Genomic DNA, 16,478 nt, shown 5'->3' on the forward strand with positions numbered 1-16,478 from the left:
TCAAACCTCCCAGGAAACCGCCAGTACCTGCATGGGACCTCAATTTCGTCTTGGAAAAATTAACTCTTCCTCCCTTTGAACCAGCAGCAACTTCAGAAATGCAATTTCTCTCATGGAAAATGGTTTTCCTATTGGCAATCACATCAGCAAGAAGAGTCTCGGAGATACAGGCACTCATGGCAGTACCTCCTTTTCTCATTTTTCATCAGGACAGAGTCTCTCTAAGAACCAATCCTTCATTCATGCCAAAAGTAATTTCCAGGGTGTCTCTAAATCAAGCCATTCACCTGCCTACTTTCTTCCCCAATCCTCAAAACAGGGGGGACGCACTACTGCATACTTTGGACCTACACGGGCAACTACGCTACTACTTGGACAGAACTAAGGCCACCAGAAAGTCTGACCAACTGCTTGTAGCCTATGCTGCTGGAGTACAAGGAAAAGCAATCTCCAAACAAACAATTTCCAAATGGATTGGACACTGCATCAGATTCTGCTATTCTTTTCATGGAAAAAGTGTGCCAGCCAATATTAGGCCACACTCCACCAGAGCTATAGCCACATCCACAGCTTTCCTAAGAGGAGTGGCTACAAAGGACATTCTAGAGGCTGCTACATGGTGCTCCGTGCATACATTTACCAAGCACTACAACCTGCCTTTATACTCCAGATCCCGAGCAGGCTTTGCTTCGGCAGTCCTGCAGGGCATTATAGCTACACCATCACTTTCTTAGTTCCAACCACCCCCAGCTTGGCTGTGGTATTCAACCCATATGTTTTGACTGCAGTTGCATTCTTGAAGGACATAGTACAGTTTTGTACCTACCGTAAATGTAGATGTCCGATAGATATGCAACTGCAGTCGGATTTTCCCACCCTCCTACCCCTCTGCAACCTTCTTTATGGGTCCACTCCCCCTATTCCTAGTAGCTGGGGGTATCTCCTATGGTGCATCTGTTTATTACTGTTGTGCATGTCTGGAATTGTTTATCCATTCACCAAATTTAGCCTTCCTAGGAGGGCACCTGGCATCTGGGGCAAGAAACACTGAAGAAGATGGCGTCGGCCGATGCCTTTATACTCCAGCCGTTCTGACGTCGGAGAGGAGGCGACACCAGCCGACGCCGGACCCAGACTTTGGAATCTGGCCGACCGAGGGCTGCCTGAGGCAGGACAACCAATATGTTATGACTGCAGTTGCATATCTATCGGACATCTACATTTATGGTAGGTACAAAACTGTACTTTACTATTATTGCAGGTAAGTTAAAGGTAGGTAAGCAAAAGGAAAAAAGGGCCAGTGAAAGAAATGACAGAGAACAAAATGGGGAAACTTGGGGGGATCTACAGGACTGCTGTGGTTAAGAATGAGCCAGGACTAGGCTGTGCTCCTCCTCTTTCCCCTGTGTCTACCTAGAAACCCGCAACCTTCCCTTCCAAAACAATAGAAACGTCAGACTTAAGAATGTGTGGCCTTCTGGCTGTCTTTTCAGAACAGTGGTAAAACATTACTCAGGACAGATGGTGTCCCAGCAATGGGTGCTTCAAGGAAACAGACTACTTTCCTGGCAAAACCAGCTTTTCCAGGATTTCCATCAGTTTCAAAGAAATAATGAAACCCAGTTAGCATCCCTCATAGGGAAGCTTGTTAGTATATGCAGTTGTCAAAAGGTTTTCATTACCAGAGGCAAAGCATTGGATTCTATTTCAAGATTGTTTAAGCAGCCCCTGGTGCAGGCTGCTAAATTCCTTACGGTTTCCTAGACAGCCCATGTTTGATTTGCAGCACAGAGGCTGCATTGGTTAGATGTAAATGAGCGTCTGTTGTCAGCTTGCCCATCCTGGGGGGGGGTTCTGTGCTACTTAGGGCACATTGCCTGGCAAGAGAATGGGAGCTGCAGATATCGGTAACGTATTCTTTTTTTTTTATAAAACCCATTGCTCTTGCTGCTGTTGAAACTGTTTGGGTATCCTTCCACATTGCCCTAGTTTCTGCCTGCAAATCTTGGTATTTTATAACTTTGTCTCTGTACATAAGAGACTAATCACTGGCTGTACCAATTTTAGTGATCGGTGCTACTTCTGTCTTTTCGTGGACTGTTGCATCTGTTTTTCTTGCATTGAATGTTTTGAACTGTTGGTAATGGGGTAAACCCATGGTATATAAACTTCACCATTTTCTATAATGCTTTGTGGTTGATGTTTTCAATGTTTTTTAGCCACTTGATTATTATAATGTTTCACACTTTAATGTTTCACACTCCCCAGTGTAACAGTCTTGCCCCATTATTATGCCACTCAGTATACAGTCCTTCTGCCATTAGTGTATCACAACCAGCAATAAGATGTGCAACTGTTTCCAATTCTACTTTATGAAACCTTTGTCTGTTTCTCCCACGTGTTAAGTGGACTTTTTAAACCATTGTGTATGTAGTCCACTGTCTTGGGCTTCCAATATTAACCTTTTGTCTTTTGGGTTAAATTTACCTCTCCTTAACCATTCCTGCATTTGGCCCTCATCAACATGAGGTTGTTTCAAGAGTTTTCTATATTTACAGCTGTATTTATGCATTTTCCACATTTCTTCCTTTCTTATCTGATCCTTCATTTTATATCCTTTATTTATTTTTTTGGCACATTCAGTTGCTGCCTGATTTTTATCTCCTTCCATTCTTGCTTGACATCAATATGCTTCTGTTAAAATAAGCAGGGAAGTCATCTTAAACGTATTCTCCTCATGTTTTAAAACTTTCACTACATTTAGGTCTCAAGGACAGCAGATATGTATGCAATCCTATGATTGCAGGTCTGTACATGTAATCAGTTTCAAGGAGGCCCATGCCTCCTTCAGAATGGTGAATATATAGTCTTCATATACACTGATTTTTATAAATGATTTGATAAGCATGAAGCATCCTCCTCATTTTTGTGTCCAGTCGATCCAACACTTTTTTGGGCCAGTCAGTCAGTCGAAAACTAAGGACAGGAAGAGCAAATTGGTTTGTAGCTAAATGTCAGCAGTGTTTTCAGTATTAATTTTAGGCTTGTAAAATATTAATTACTAAGTTTTATTCGCATTTGTTCATGCTTTATTGTTGATTTTTCAATAAATTCCCAAATATATGTATATACTCCATTTTGCTCAAGTTTTTTTTATATTACATTCCTGATCCAGGCTGATGTTTTTCTTTTTTTTGGTGTTGCAGTTTTCCTCCTTTAAAGGTTGATCTGAAGTAGGAGATTCATTTGTCTGCAACCTGTGGGTTATGGATAGTTTTCCAGCTATGGATCCAAGCTCTCAGCTCCTCCCCTCACCCATAATGCCCTGCTCTACCCTCATGACCTCAGATCTTGTTTGCCGCGCTGGTAACTAGATGTGGATACATAGCTCTCAGCTAAGTAGACTTTTTCTTGTTGAAAAATAGACAATTTTTCTTTCTTTAATAATTTTGTGTGAAAGTACTAGGTTTCCCTTATATAGACTGTTTTAAGTGTATTTTAAGTTACAGTAATAATTTTATTCCCCCCCTGCTGTAATGTAGAGTGTGTGTGTAGGCCTGTGTGCTTTATTTTTGTTTAAGTTACTTTTCAGTAACTTTGGGTTTATAGATTATGGCTGAACAGCCTAAGTCTATATTTTTGTGGCCATAAGCTCTCCGCTGATGGCCACGGGTTGAACACCTCACATCTGGTTGTACCATTTGTGCAGGGTTCAACCCCAAAGCTGGTCTTGGCGGGTCTCTTACAGCGGGGACTGGCGACCGACCTCCTCTCCTTCCGAGCGGCTGCAGTAGTTCCCCTGTGGCACCCCTCCTGCTCGGGACTCAAACTCCCGCTTCTGGAGAGGAGAGGGATGCATCTAGCGAGACCTCTGTTTCCCCCGCCAGCTAAGCTGCTTTCCCCCGCCGGAGTCGTTCGCCTCCCCTGCCCGTCCCTGTTTGCTTCTCACCGGGTCCCGAGGAGGAGAAGGCTATCGAGGAGGCATTCCAGGCCTACCTCTACCCATAGCCTTTCGATGCTGATCTGGACGGATGATGAGAAGGTTCATCCAGGCCCAGATGCAGATGGGAGTGTTTAAGCCTATTGCTCCTTCTCTGACCCGCTACCGGGTTGAACAACTGGGCCGAGCAGCCGGGCGGGGAGGTCGGACCCGATCTCGGAGCCTGGATCCGGGATCAGTGCTGCTTCGCCGCGTGTGTGTCGGAGCGCACTGTCGCCGGATCCGAAAAGCTTTCGCGCCTCCCCCCCCGGATCTTTTGATGTAGTGGAGAGGGCTCTGTTGAGGGTCTCGGAACCCGGCACTTGCTTCGCTCCGTCCTCCATCTGCACTGGGCCAGGCTTCCACCATCCGGCCCCTGGGACAGCCCGTTTCTGTGCCCCAAGTTGCTCCCATGGAGCAAATTGCTGCGAGGACTCCTCTGACAGCCCCCAGAGGAGGCTCCTCATTGACTCCCCTGAGTCTCTCACTGAAGACACGGACTTGGAGGAAGGGAAGACATCATGGAAATGCTCGTATTAGGGGGTGGTCTGCCCCAAGTCTTCGGACGAAGTCCGTGTTCTTGGAGGCATTCAAACGTCTACCTCTTGGGTGTCCCCTGCCGACCCCTGGTGGACCTTATTACCACCAGGGCGTGGAAGGAACCGGACACCGTGGAGCCAATTCCCAAAAGACCTGATAGAATCCTTAGCCCGGGACCCATTGGAGTAAGGGGCCTCCTGTAGATGCCATGTTGATGGCGGCCACAAGAGGGAACTGGCTCAGGAGAGTCCTCAGTCCACCCACCGAGCAAGGAGTCTCGGATGATGGAGAAGCGGATGTTCAGTTAACTATTTGGCATTAAGTTATGGATGCAGCGAGACCTTATTGCTGCATCCCCTGAGTCCATTTCGGAGGAGGACAGAGTTCTGCACTCCACCAAAATGGCCACTCTTAGGTCAGTCACAAATACTTCTATGCTACTCTCCCATGCTACGGGGGCGCGCTAGAGCCTTGAGGGACAGGACTGGTCAGCCTGGCTCCGCCACTTTTCTGAGCCCTTCAAGGCGCCGCTTTATACGCCCCTTTTTTGGTTCTGCTCTGTTTGGCAAGACCGTTCGCGAGACGCTGACCCAGAAGAGCCGAAAGGGGAAGACGCTGTCTGCTCTGCACCCCAGAGGCCCTATTCTAGGAACCAAAAGGGTCAGAAGAAGATGTGGTTCCGAAGTCGCAGCAGTCCCAGCCTGCTCCGGACAACCAGTCCTTCCGCTGCAGAGGAGGACAGGGAGGACGCCCTAGAGGCAGAGGGGCTCCCAGAAACTTCGGGTCCAGGAACCTTTCTCTGAGCAACCCTGAGGGTTGCCCGACTGCTCTACTCTGGAGGCAGTCGGGGCACCTAGCGGCATGGGAGTCCATAACATCGGACCGCTGGGTTCTCCAGATCATATCCAGGGATATCGCATTCCTTTCTTCACCTTCCAAAGATGAAGTCCCTCCCAGACGTACCACCCGGTCAAGGGAGGCCGCTTTGCAAGAATTGGCCATCTGCTAGAAAAGAGCCATCCAGCCCGTTCCCCAGACCAGATCGGATCAGGGTACTACTCCAGATTCTTTTAGTGCCAAAAGACGGGGAACTAAGACCAATCCTAGACCTCTCTCTTGAATCTGGCAGTCCCCAAAGAAAAATTCGAATGGTCACTCTACAATCTATTCTCCCCTTCTGGGAGAAGGCCACTGGATGTGCTCGATAGATCTCAAGCTACCACATCCTAATGGACAGGCGCTCCAGGAGGTTTCTCCGCCGGCTGGGAGCCAGTCACTACCAGTTCCGGTCCTTCCCTTTGGTCTCACCACAGCCCCAGGGTGTTTACCAAAGTACTAGCAGTGGTAGCGGCCCACCTGAGGCTTCAGGGGTGCAGGTCTTTCCCTACCTGGACGACTGGCTCCTTACACCCCAACAAGGCATCTACTTCTCTCGTGAGACTCCTTTCTCCATCTTGCTCCATTTCTGGGCATCACAATAAATACAAACAAGTCCAACCTGGCGCCCACTCAGCTCTTAGATTTCATAGGGGCCAGACTAGACACAAGGAGTTTACGAGCCTTCCTCACTGCGGACAGAGTTCTAAATCTGCAGCTCCAGGTGCGGGCCATTCTCCATTCATGTTCTGTTCCAGCGGAGTTGGTCCTGAGGGCTCTAGGGTCCATGGCTTCGACGATAGCACTTCTTCCTCTTGCCAGGCTCAATATGCATTCTGCAGTGGGCGCTCTTAGTACAGTGGTCATACCTTGCTCTCCCCATGCATCATCCCATAGCGATCAGCAAGGCTTGCAAGCGGTCCCTCTTGTGGTGGCTCCACTCCCGGATCTCCTTTGTGCTTCTCCCCTCTCGCCACGGTGACCACGGCGGACAGTCCAAGGCACGTGAAAGACTCAGAGACCTTACTGCATATCAATGTTCTAGAGATGAGAGCAGTGCTCTTAGCGTTGCTAGCACTTCAGGACTTTCTTCCCTTGGGAACAATTGCGATTCAATCGGACAATATGTCTGTTGTCTGGTACATCAACAAGCAGGAACAAGGTCTTACCCTCTTTGTCGAGAGGCCATGAGAGTTTGGGAATGGGCAATTTCCACCAATCGCTTTCTCATAGCAACGCACATTCGGTCGGTCCAACATCCTAGCGGACAAGCTCAGTCGCACCATTCTGACCCCTTACGAGTGGTCTCTCAATTGTCAAGTAGCGAACGGGAACCCTTCATGCGATCTTTTGCTTCTCCCTCAAACACCAAGTCGACACAGTTTTTTTTAATACTCCCCTCCCGGAGGTACCCCAAGAGACGCCTGGTGCATGCTTGGCCACCCGGTCTTCTGTATGCCTATCCACCCTTGCCTCTGATGCTCCAAGTTCTTCAGAAAGCCTCTCGGGTGGGTTGCAGAATGATTCTCATTGCTCCATTCTGGCCTCGACAGATCTGGTTCCCTTCCTAAGGTCTCACTCGGTGGATCCTCCTTGGATTCTAGATCCCATCCGGATCTGATTTCCCATCCATCCTGCATTCCTCCTCCGAACCTGGACAACCTGAAGCTGACCGCTTGGCTGCTCCAGTTCCACTCTTGATAAGGACTCGGTATTTCTTCACGGTAAAGGCTATTTTGGTGGCGGCTCATAAACCATCCACTAGAAAGGTTTACAAGCAAATGGAAACGTTCTCTGTTTGGGCGGAGCGGCAAGGCCTAAATCCCTTCACGGTTCCTCTCCCTGTAGTGCTTGATTTTCTAACCTCTCTCTTTAATGATGGTGCCAGCAGTTCCACAGTCAAAGTTCAACTGGCGGCAATTTCTCACTATCACATTGGTCATGAGTCTAATCCTCTTATGTCAGCCAAATTGTGCAAAACATTTCTTAAAGGTACTTTCCTTCTCAGGCCCCCTATAAAGCAAGCAGTTCCTCCTTGGGACCTTTCTTTGGTCCTACAGGCCTTGACTGCTGGATCTCAAATTCTTGTCCTACAAGACAGCCTTTTGGTAGCCATTACATCAGCCAAGAGAGTTTCTGAGCTTCAAGCTTTATCAGCTAAACCTCCTTACTTGGTATTTCATCCGGACCGTGTCTCCCTCAGGACCAATCCGTCCTTCCTTCCTAAAATCGCTTCTGAAGCAAACATCAATCAATCCATTAACCTCCCTGTTTTCTTCCCTAAGTATGAAAACAAAGGTGAATATAAGCTACACTCACTAGATGTTCACAGGCAACTAAGATTTTATCTCAACAGGACAGCTGGTCATAGGCAATCCGACCAGCTGTTTATTTCCTTTGCAAAATTCAATTTGGGCAAGCCAATTTCTAAAGTTTCTCTGTCCGCTGGATTTCACAGTGCATTTTATTGGCTTATCAAGCGTCAGGAAGGCGGGGTGTTCATGCCCATTCAACCCGGTCAGTTTCTACCTCGGCAGCCTTCAAGGCTAGGATTCCTCTAGATGATATTTGTGCAGCAGCCACGTGGGCTTCATCTCATACTTTTATTTCCCACTATAAGTTGGATCTTGCATCTAGGGTAGAGCATCATTTGGCTCAGGTGCTCGAATATCCTTCCATGATGGCCAAGATTCAGGTAGCTGGGGACTCTGTCCCACAGGTTGCAGACAAATGAATCTCCTACTTCAGATTTAGAAGTTATGTACTCACCATAACGTTCCATCTGAGTAGGTGTATTCATTTGTCTGCAACCATCCCGCCCTCCTATCCCCCTGGCCTTTCAGTTTCCTGCATATTCCGTGTTACCCTTTTGAGGGTATTGTTGCTTTGGCAAACTCGATCTGAGGTCATGAGGGTAGAGCAGGGCATTATGGGTGAGGGGAGGAGCTGAGAGCTTGGATCCATAGCTGGAAAACTATGCCGGTTCGGATCCGATATCGGATCCATAACCCACAGGTTGCAGACAAATGAATACACCTACTCAGATGGAACGTTATGGTGAGTACATAACTTCTAATTTTTGTACATTTATCAAGACCAAATGACATTCTTATATCATCTGAAAATGTTTTGACCATTTGTAGTTCTTTTAATTCTTCATCTGATGCACTATACAGTTTTAAGTCATCCACCAAAAGAAGACGAGATGTCTTCACACTTTGTTTTTGGGAGCCAAATTGTAGCTGTGTCCTAATCTGCTAAGTAGATAGGTTAGGGCCAAGACAAAAGAGCACAGATGACGCTGTCACCATGGAATATCATCCTTTGAATTTTTATCCCTAGAATAATAATTTGTCCTCTCTCATGGCTTAACTGCAAAGTGGTTTGCCACCGTTTCATGGTCGCTGTAATGTAATTGATGTGTGTAGGTTGTATCATACATTTTAAGCAAGATTTCATCCATAAACATGGGGTACTGTTTAATGCATTTTTGTAGTCTGTCCGTTCTATACTTAGATTCTTCCTCTCTTTACAGATGTTCTTCGTGTTTCACTGTTGCAGTCATTACATTTGGGTAATCTTCTGGTAGGTTGCCCTCAGTCGGCCTGATTAGCAAAGTCTTGGGTCCTGTGTCGGTTGCTGTCTCTTGTTCCATGACGTCAGGTCGTCAGGGGTATAAAACATGCAGCCGATGCCATTTTAATCAGTCTTTCTTGCCGCACGGTGCCCGAAGCAGAAGCAGTTCACAAGTGCCAGTCGGCCGACTCCTGAAATTTTTGTTTTCGAGTTTCAGAACAGAAGTCTTCAAACTAAAGTTAAGTACTCCGTTGGGGAAACTTTTTCTTGCTCCTTACCAATGTCAGTAAAAGTTAGTAATTGCATTACTTGTGGGAAGCAAATACCTCATAAGGATTTTCATTTGTACTGTATTCCTTGCCTAGACCCTGATCACAACGTGCCTTGCTGTCGGTTTTGTGCTAAATTTAACCAACGCACTATTAAGCGTCGGTATATTTTTGCTTCTAAATATTTTGGTTCAAGATTTAACTACCCTGAAATGTCATCTCTTAGCAATCCGACTACCTGAGTCCACAAAAAACGCAAGTAAAAAGAGACAGACTGTCTAGGTCCAAAACCGACGATGAAGCTTCTCCTAAGCCAGTTGCCGGTTCGCCGGTACTCAGTGAGGCGCTTTCGCACCCTAATACCTGCTACTTTTGAGTTGCAGGCCTCTACCGAGGCCCATTCCGAGTCCGGTATGCCGCGAGATTCGCAAAGTATTAAACCCGCGGATGTCTCTCCCTTGGATGGGTCCGGAGCCGCTAAGCAGGCACCGGCTTCTGAGTGTGTTTTCAGGCCTCAACATTTTTATATTAAACCGACGCCATCAACAAAATCAAGGTCAAAAATTACTTGTATGTCTAAAAAAACGATGCATGAGCCACGTGCTCAGGACCCTATGCCTAAAAAACAAATTATCAAAATAGCTGAGGATTTAATTACCTTGATCAGGGGTTCCCCCCCTTGCTAAGAGGCCTAGGCAAGGCACTGATTATGAATCTTCAGATCAGGTTTCCATTTCTTCTGATTCATCTTCTGATCAGGAATTTTCTATTCCAGCTTATGAGGATTCTGATGCAGAGAAATCCATCCCATCTGCATCTCCTCCTGAGGATTACTCTTTTGGAGAGACTTTGCATACTTTAAGGGAGCATTTTTACTGGGAGAGTCAGGACTTTTCTGAATCGAAAAAGAGGATTAGGGATTTCCTTCTTCCTCATCATAGGCTTTTGGCAGTACCTCCTGTATTAGACATTGTTGATGATGTGTACTCTGAATCAAGCATGGCTCCTGATTCCCTGCCTCTGGCTCCTAGTAAGCCAGACAGATATTACAAGGTTCCTGACTCCCACAAATTTCTTTTCAAAAATCCTGCTGCTAATCTTGCCTCAGCCGATGTCAGAAAAAGTTAATAATTGTTTAACTTGTGGGAAACAAATACCTCATAAGGATTTCCACTCTTACTGTCTTCCCTGCTTAGGCCCAGACCATGACGTCTGAGAAATATCTCAGGGTCCTAAGGGTGTTAAGGCTTCTACAGCCAAAAATCCTACCCCTTCTGATCGAGATTCCAGGGGGCTGGATAGATGGGGTAAGAAGGTTTATACGTCTGCAACCTTGGCAATCAGGGCTTTAAACTGCCAGTTCCATAAGCTTAAATATCAACAGCATGTTATGGGCTTACGGAAACAGAAAATTATGTTGATTTCTGATTGTGTGGAAAATAGAGTTACAGGATTTATTGCATTCAGCTGAACAGGTTGGAAAGCATACTTTGCAATGTGGATGTCCTTCAAGGATGCATCTGCAGTCATCACATATGGGTTGTCCTGCCTCAGGCAGTCCTTCGGTCGGCCGGATTCCAAAGTCTGGGTCCGGCGTCGGCTGATGTCGCCCTTTCCCCGACGTCACAGCGCCTGGGGTATTAAAGCGTCAGCCGACGCCATCTTCCTCTGTCTTTCTTGCTGCGTGGTGCCCGAAGCAGAAGAAGTTCGCAAGTGCCGGTCGGCCAGCTCCTGTAAATTCGCTATCCGAAGACTTCAAAAGCTAAGTACCCCATTGGGAACTCTTTCTTGCCTCAGCCGATGTCAGAAAAAGTTAATAATTGTTTAACTTGTGGGAAACAAATACCTCATAAGGATTTCCACTCTTATTGTTTTCCCTGCTTAGGCCCAGACCACGACGTCTCGGCTTGTTCAGCCTGCGCTTCCTTCAACTGACGCACTCTTAGACGTCGGTTGGAGTTCGCAGAAGAGTTTTTTGGGGATAATTTTGCTTACAAAATGCCGTCGGAAACCCCATCACATTTAATTAAAAAACGGAAAGACAAGGACCGACACACGCGGACCGCGGTTTCGGCTGAAACCTCGGCTAGGCCTACCGCGAGTGTCTCGGTCTCGGCTGATACCGAGTCCTTGGAACTTCCGAACCCTGAAATAATACAACCGACAGCCTCGGCCCCGGAGGCTACTACCGAGTCGGTTACAGAATTGCCTTCCGAAACTGGTGTACTGGAATCCTCCGACACCATACCTTTAGACAAAGCTACACCAGCACGTGGTGCAGCCAGGCCTCCTGCATCCATGTCTATTAAGGCCTTCACCAGGGCTAAAGCTGCAAAACACACTAAAGTCATGCCTCCCAGAGTTATTCCTCAGGGTCCTTCTAGTTCACAGATTATAACCTTAGCAGAGGACCTTATCTCCTTAATTAGGGGCTCTCAGCCTCATACGGACAGGGGCTCCCAACCCCCTCTAGACAAAAGGCCCAGGTTGGATCCTCCTGATCCCCTTTCCTCAGAGGAGGCCTCTTTTGGCTCGGATCACTCAGACTACCAGGAGGAGGCTTATTCGGCCTACGAGGATTCGGATGCAGAGGAATCTATTCCCTCGGCCTCCCCTCTGCCCGATCATGTTAAAGCTAAATTGTTGGATGCCCCTTTACAGCATGTTAGCCTGTTTGGTAATAAGGCAGAAAAGGTTTTAAAGAAAATGGAAGACAAAGCTAAATCTATGCAAACTGTAAAAGATTTCTTGCAAGTGCAGCCACCCAGGTTCAGTAGGCACTGGCCTACTAAGTATTGGCCCTTTTCTGTGTCCAACAGAGCCACTCATTGCAAACCCAGGTGCTCCAACGGCTCCAGATGTCAATCACAGGGATCTTACAGGTCAGAGCAATGGGGTGCCTCCACCTCCAAATCTGGAGGTAACAGCACAACCCTATAGTAAGCAGTCTCAATGACTTTCCAATACCATCTCCAAGCACTTATCTTTTGGCAGCCTTTTTTTGGGGGAAAACTCCTGGGTGCAAGCTTGAATACAACTGCCCAGATGGCTTACCTCACGCCAAATGCAATTGACAACATACTTCAAACAAATGGCAACAAAACCCAGTTATCTGCAAGACAAATTCTGCAGGCTTTGGGGTTCATGCATCCTGCATTCTACTAATTCCATATGCGAGACTGCATATGAGGAAACTTCAATGGTACCTAAAAAGCTTATGGAGTCAACATTGTCACAGCCTGGAAACAATGATTCCTCTCATTCCCTGCCTACAACAGGAGTTTCTTTGGTGGACAGAGACATGTCACCAAAACAAGGGACTGTCAAACAGGTGGCCAATAAAACCCAGCTATCTGCAAGACAAATTCTGTAGGCCTTGGCGTTCATGGCCTTTTGCATGCTTCTAATTACATATACAAGACTGCATATGAGGAAACTTCAGTAGTACCTAAAGAGTTTATGGAGTAAACATTGTCACAGTCTGGAAACAATGATTCCTATTATACCTTGCCTGCAACTAGAGTTCCTGTGGTGGACAGAGGCCTGCCACCAAAACAAGGGACTGCCATTCACTCCACCCCCTGCCGCCCAGACCCTAACTACAGACGCATCAGACTATGCTTGGGGGAACGCATCTGGCAGGGAAATGCATTCAGGGCCAATGGAGCCCAAATCAAATGTACCTACATATCAATCAGAAAGAGATACTAGCTGTACAGAATGCTCTGACGGCCTTCAAGGACTACCTTCATCCAGGATAACTACTGATAAAGACCGACAACACCACAGTCCTGGTACATAAGCAGGGTGGTACACATTCCTACCCCCTTTGCAGACTAGCCATGGCATTGTGGAACACGGCCTTGACTTATCAAATGCATCTACAATGTCAATTCCTGCCAGGAAATCTAAATACTCTGGCAGACGAACTAAGTAGAAATCTTACAGACCCACACGAATGGAAACTGGAACCACAAGTTTTCACCATTTTGACACGCAAATGGGGGGAGCCCAAGACATAGATCTTTTTGCCTCACCTCAGAACTATTAGTTGGACAAATTCTGCACAAGAATTCATGACAAAAAAGCTTGGAAAGTGGATGCTGTATCATTCAGCTGGAAAAACCTGTCAGTCTATGCTTTTCCCAGTCTGCTCCCCAAAGTCGTACTAAAAGTCAGGACAAACCAAAAATGAGTCTGATTGCTCCAGACTGGCCTCGCCAATACTGGTACCCACACCTGCACAATGTGTCACACCTTCCTCCGTGGCACCTGCCTCAGACACCTTACCTACTGTCTCAGCAGAACTACTACACCCAACTCCAAACTTTGAATCTTGCAGCATGGCTAATCAACTAATTTCACCCTTGGCATCTCTCAGCAAACCTGTAATGGATGTAATTGTGGAGGCTAGAAGGCCTAGTACTAGAAAATCTTAGGTTGACGAATAGAAAAGATTCTGAGCCTAGAACCAATCATAAGGAATAAGCTCAGCAATGCCCAATATTCCTCAGTTTCTGCAATACTAGAATGGTAGCTACAGCAAGTACAGAGCAACTATGGGGTTCCCTTCAAAGCTGCTTCATGTCAGTTCGTCTCTGACCACACATGAATCTCATAGACCCTGGGTAGCTCATTCAACGGCTTATGGTCAAAGGCTCTTAATTCTCCTATCAAAGGAAGAGGAACTTCAGCATGAGATGAAGGTGGCGATCCTGTTTCTTAGAGTTTTGAAGCCTTTGTGGAAGCTAGGAGTCTTGCATTTAATAATGGTTAACATAATGAAGGTATGGTACATTAACAAACACAGAGGGACTCAATTTACCCTAGTTATAGGGTGGCTGAGACTGCTTTTGTTTTAGCCTTGGAGTCCGATGTGTATTAAAGACAAGCCTATATCTTGACCATCCTGAAGTCCTGAGGGGGATTACCTAAGTAAGTGGTAGATTCCCATGAATGGATGTTAGAGAAGGTAATCTGATGTCTTTTCCATCATTCTAAGTGCATGGGTTATGTGATCTAGCTCTTTCCATGGCATGTATCCCAGAATATTGAAATGTATCTGTATTGTTTTTATTGCATTGTATATCTTTGGAGCTTTTCTCCCCGGGCCTCTGCTGAAAAAGGGCAGTAGCTCAGCCAGACACTCCCAGTCAACAAATGTAAAATAAATATATACATCTTGAGCTCTAAAGCTCTACATCCTTTCTCGTAATGTCCTGCACCTCTGAATATCTCCAGATGCTTTCAGGGTTAAATACATTTTTTTTTTTGTAAAACTCCAACAACGAAGTCCCATTATGTTTTGCTGTTGTCCTTTCTCCTTCTAGTTTAAGGATATTTTCTGGTTATTTCAGGATGAGGTATTCTCTGCAGTTTGAAGTTAGTTTGTGACTCCGACTGTGTTTCCTTGTGCAAGTGCGCTTCTTAGCCCTGCTTCTGACATTTTCGGGGGACATAGGAATTTGTCTTTCAAAGAGCCCTTACTTGTTTATTACTGTTCATTTTTTGTAGAAAAAAAATGTATCTGAACTAGTTTACTTCATTTTATCTTAAACCTGTGGGTCTTCAGATCCGCATCGGATGCAGCATGGACATATTTTCCAGCTATGGCTCTGAACTCCATGGTCCTCCCCTTACCCACAATGCCCCCGTCTCCCTTTTCCCCTCAGATCTCGTTTTCCGCCTGAGAGTGCACAAACGTGGTCCAAGCTCCAGCATGTTGTTTCAGTGTTTGGAAGAGTATATTTTTTTCTATTTTAGCTTCCTCTTGATTTTTACTTTCTCTTGAATTTTTCTGTACCTCTGCGGGGTTCTTCGTTGAGTAGGCTTTCCTTTCCTTTTCTGTTCTTCTCTTTTCTCTCGTGAGCGTGTATGTGTATCTTGGCTGGCCGAAGGGATGGCAGATGCCCTGAAACCCATTTTTAGAAAGTGTGGCGGGTGGCCACACTGTGCTTGGTCTGCTTTGGGGCTGAACACCTCCAGTCCCCCTGTCCTATTTGCACTGGGTTTAACCCCAGGGCATTTACGGGCAGGTGGAACAAATTGATCCTGATGAGCTTGTTGCCCTCTTTTTCTGGGACTGCGGTCCCTTATTCCCCTGCATGGAAAGGAGCGGCTGCTGCTCTGTCTTCCTCTTCCCCGGCCTCTGGGACTCACACTCCTGCCAAGAGATCCAGGGAAGGGGATCTGGTTAAGAAGGACCGGCCTCGCAAGTTATACACTGACCACTTGTCGCAGGCTGGCCCACCTATAAAAGTGAAGCCTGTATCCAGGCCTGTGTCTCCCTCGACTCAGGTCCCCTAGGTTTTCGCCTGAGCCCGAGGAACAACAAAGCCAGTCTCTGGTCACGTCTCCCCCCCCACCGGCACTCCCATCCGATTTCGGCGGCTTCCTCCCATGCCACTTCAAGCCTCTCAAAAGTGGAGATGGACAAGATGAGGTGGAGGTTTATCTGCACTCAGATACAGATGGGGGTCTTGCAGGGGCCTTCTCCTACCAGAACGGGTCCCTTCCAACCCTTGTTCCATCCAGTTACTCCATATGCAATCCGACCAGCGGTTTTGGAGTTATTGGATCCAAGGAAGATTGGAGTCGAGGGGTCGGCACCGATGGTACCTTGTACTTTGTCTGCCAGTGCCTTGAGTTTGTCGGATCCGATGGGATCAGATCCAAGCTCTCGAGGCCACAGCCCTGGGGTCTGATCTGAGGGGGTGTTTTCTGTTCCAAGGCTTCTCCAGACAGTCCCCTTAAGGAGCCCCTCCCCAGCAAACGTACGTGTTAAAGGAGGCACTCCACTAGAGTCCTTCATGGACGACACAGATTTGGATGACGGGGAAGGCTCCCCAAGGTCACCCCCTGAGGATGTCTCCTTTGGGGACATCATGGAGCTCCTCCTCCAGACGGGAGGGTGGTTCGCCCCACAGCCAACCTCGGACTAGTCCGTGTTTCTGGAGGGATTTGGCAGGATCCATCTGTCCTGCTGACCCACTTGTGGAACTAATAACATCTAGGGCTTGGAAGGAGCCGGACTCCGTAGAGCCAATCCCTAAGTGGCCAGATAAGGTTTTCAGTCCCCCCGCGGGCAAGCTTCATTGGCACAAGGGGTCCCCTGTAAATGCTACAATGGTGGCGGAGGCCACCAAGAAGGAGCTCGTTCAGGAGAGCTCCATGGTCCACCTTCCAGACTGATTGTCGAGAGTGTTGTATCACTTTGGGAAGTGAGTTTATGCTTCAGC

General features: G+C 47.1%; 1 protein-coding gene across 1 annotated transcript in view; it reads left to right on the forward strand.

Annotated features, from left to right (window-relative positions):
• The window catches only part of TRIO (trio Rho guanine nucleotide exchange factor), a 5,137,669-nt gene that overhangs the window by 1,485,042 nt on the left and 3,636,149 nt on the right, over positions 1-16,478 (forward strand). The gene's annotated exons all lie outside the window — the stretch shown is intronic.

Source organism: Protopterus annectens, chromosome 3.part0 (assembly GCF_019279795.1).
Source record: "Protopterus annectens isolate FY-2018-M chromosome 3.part0, PAN1.0, whole genome shotgun sequence".
In the NCBI taxonomy this organism is placed as follows: domain Eukaryota; kingdom Metazoa; phylum Chordata; order Ceratodontiformes; family Protopteridae; genus Protopterus; species Protopterus annectens.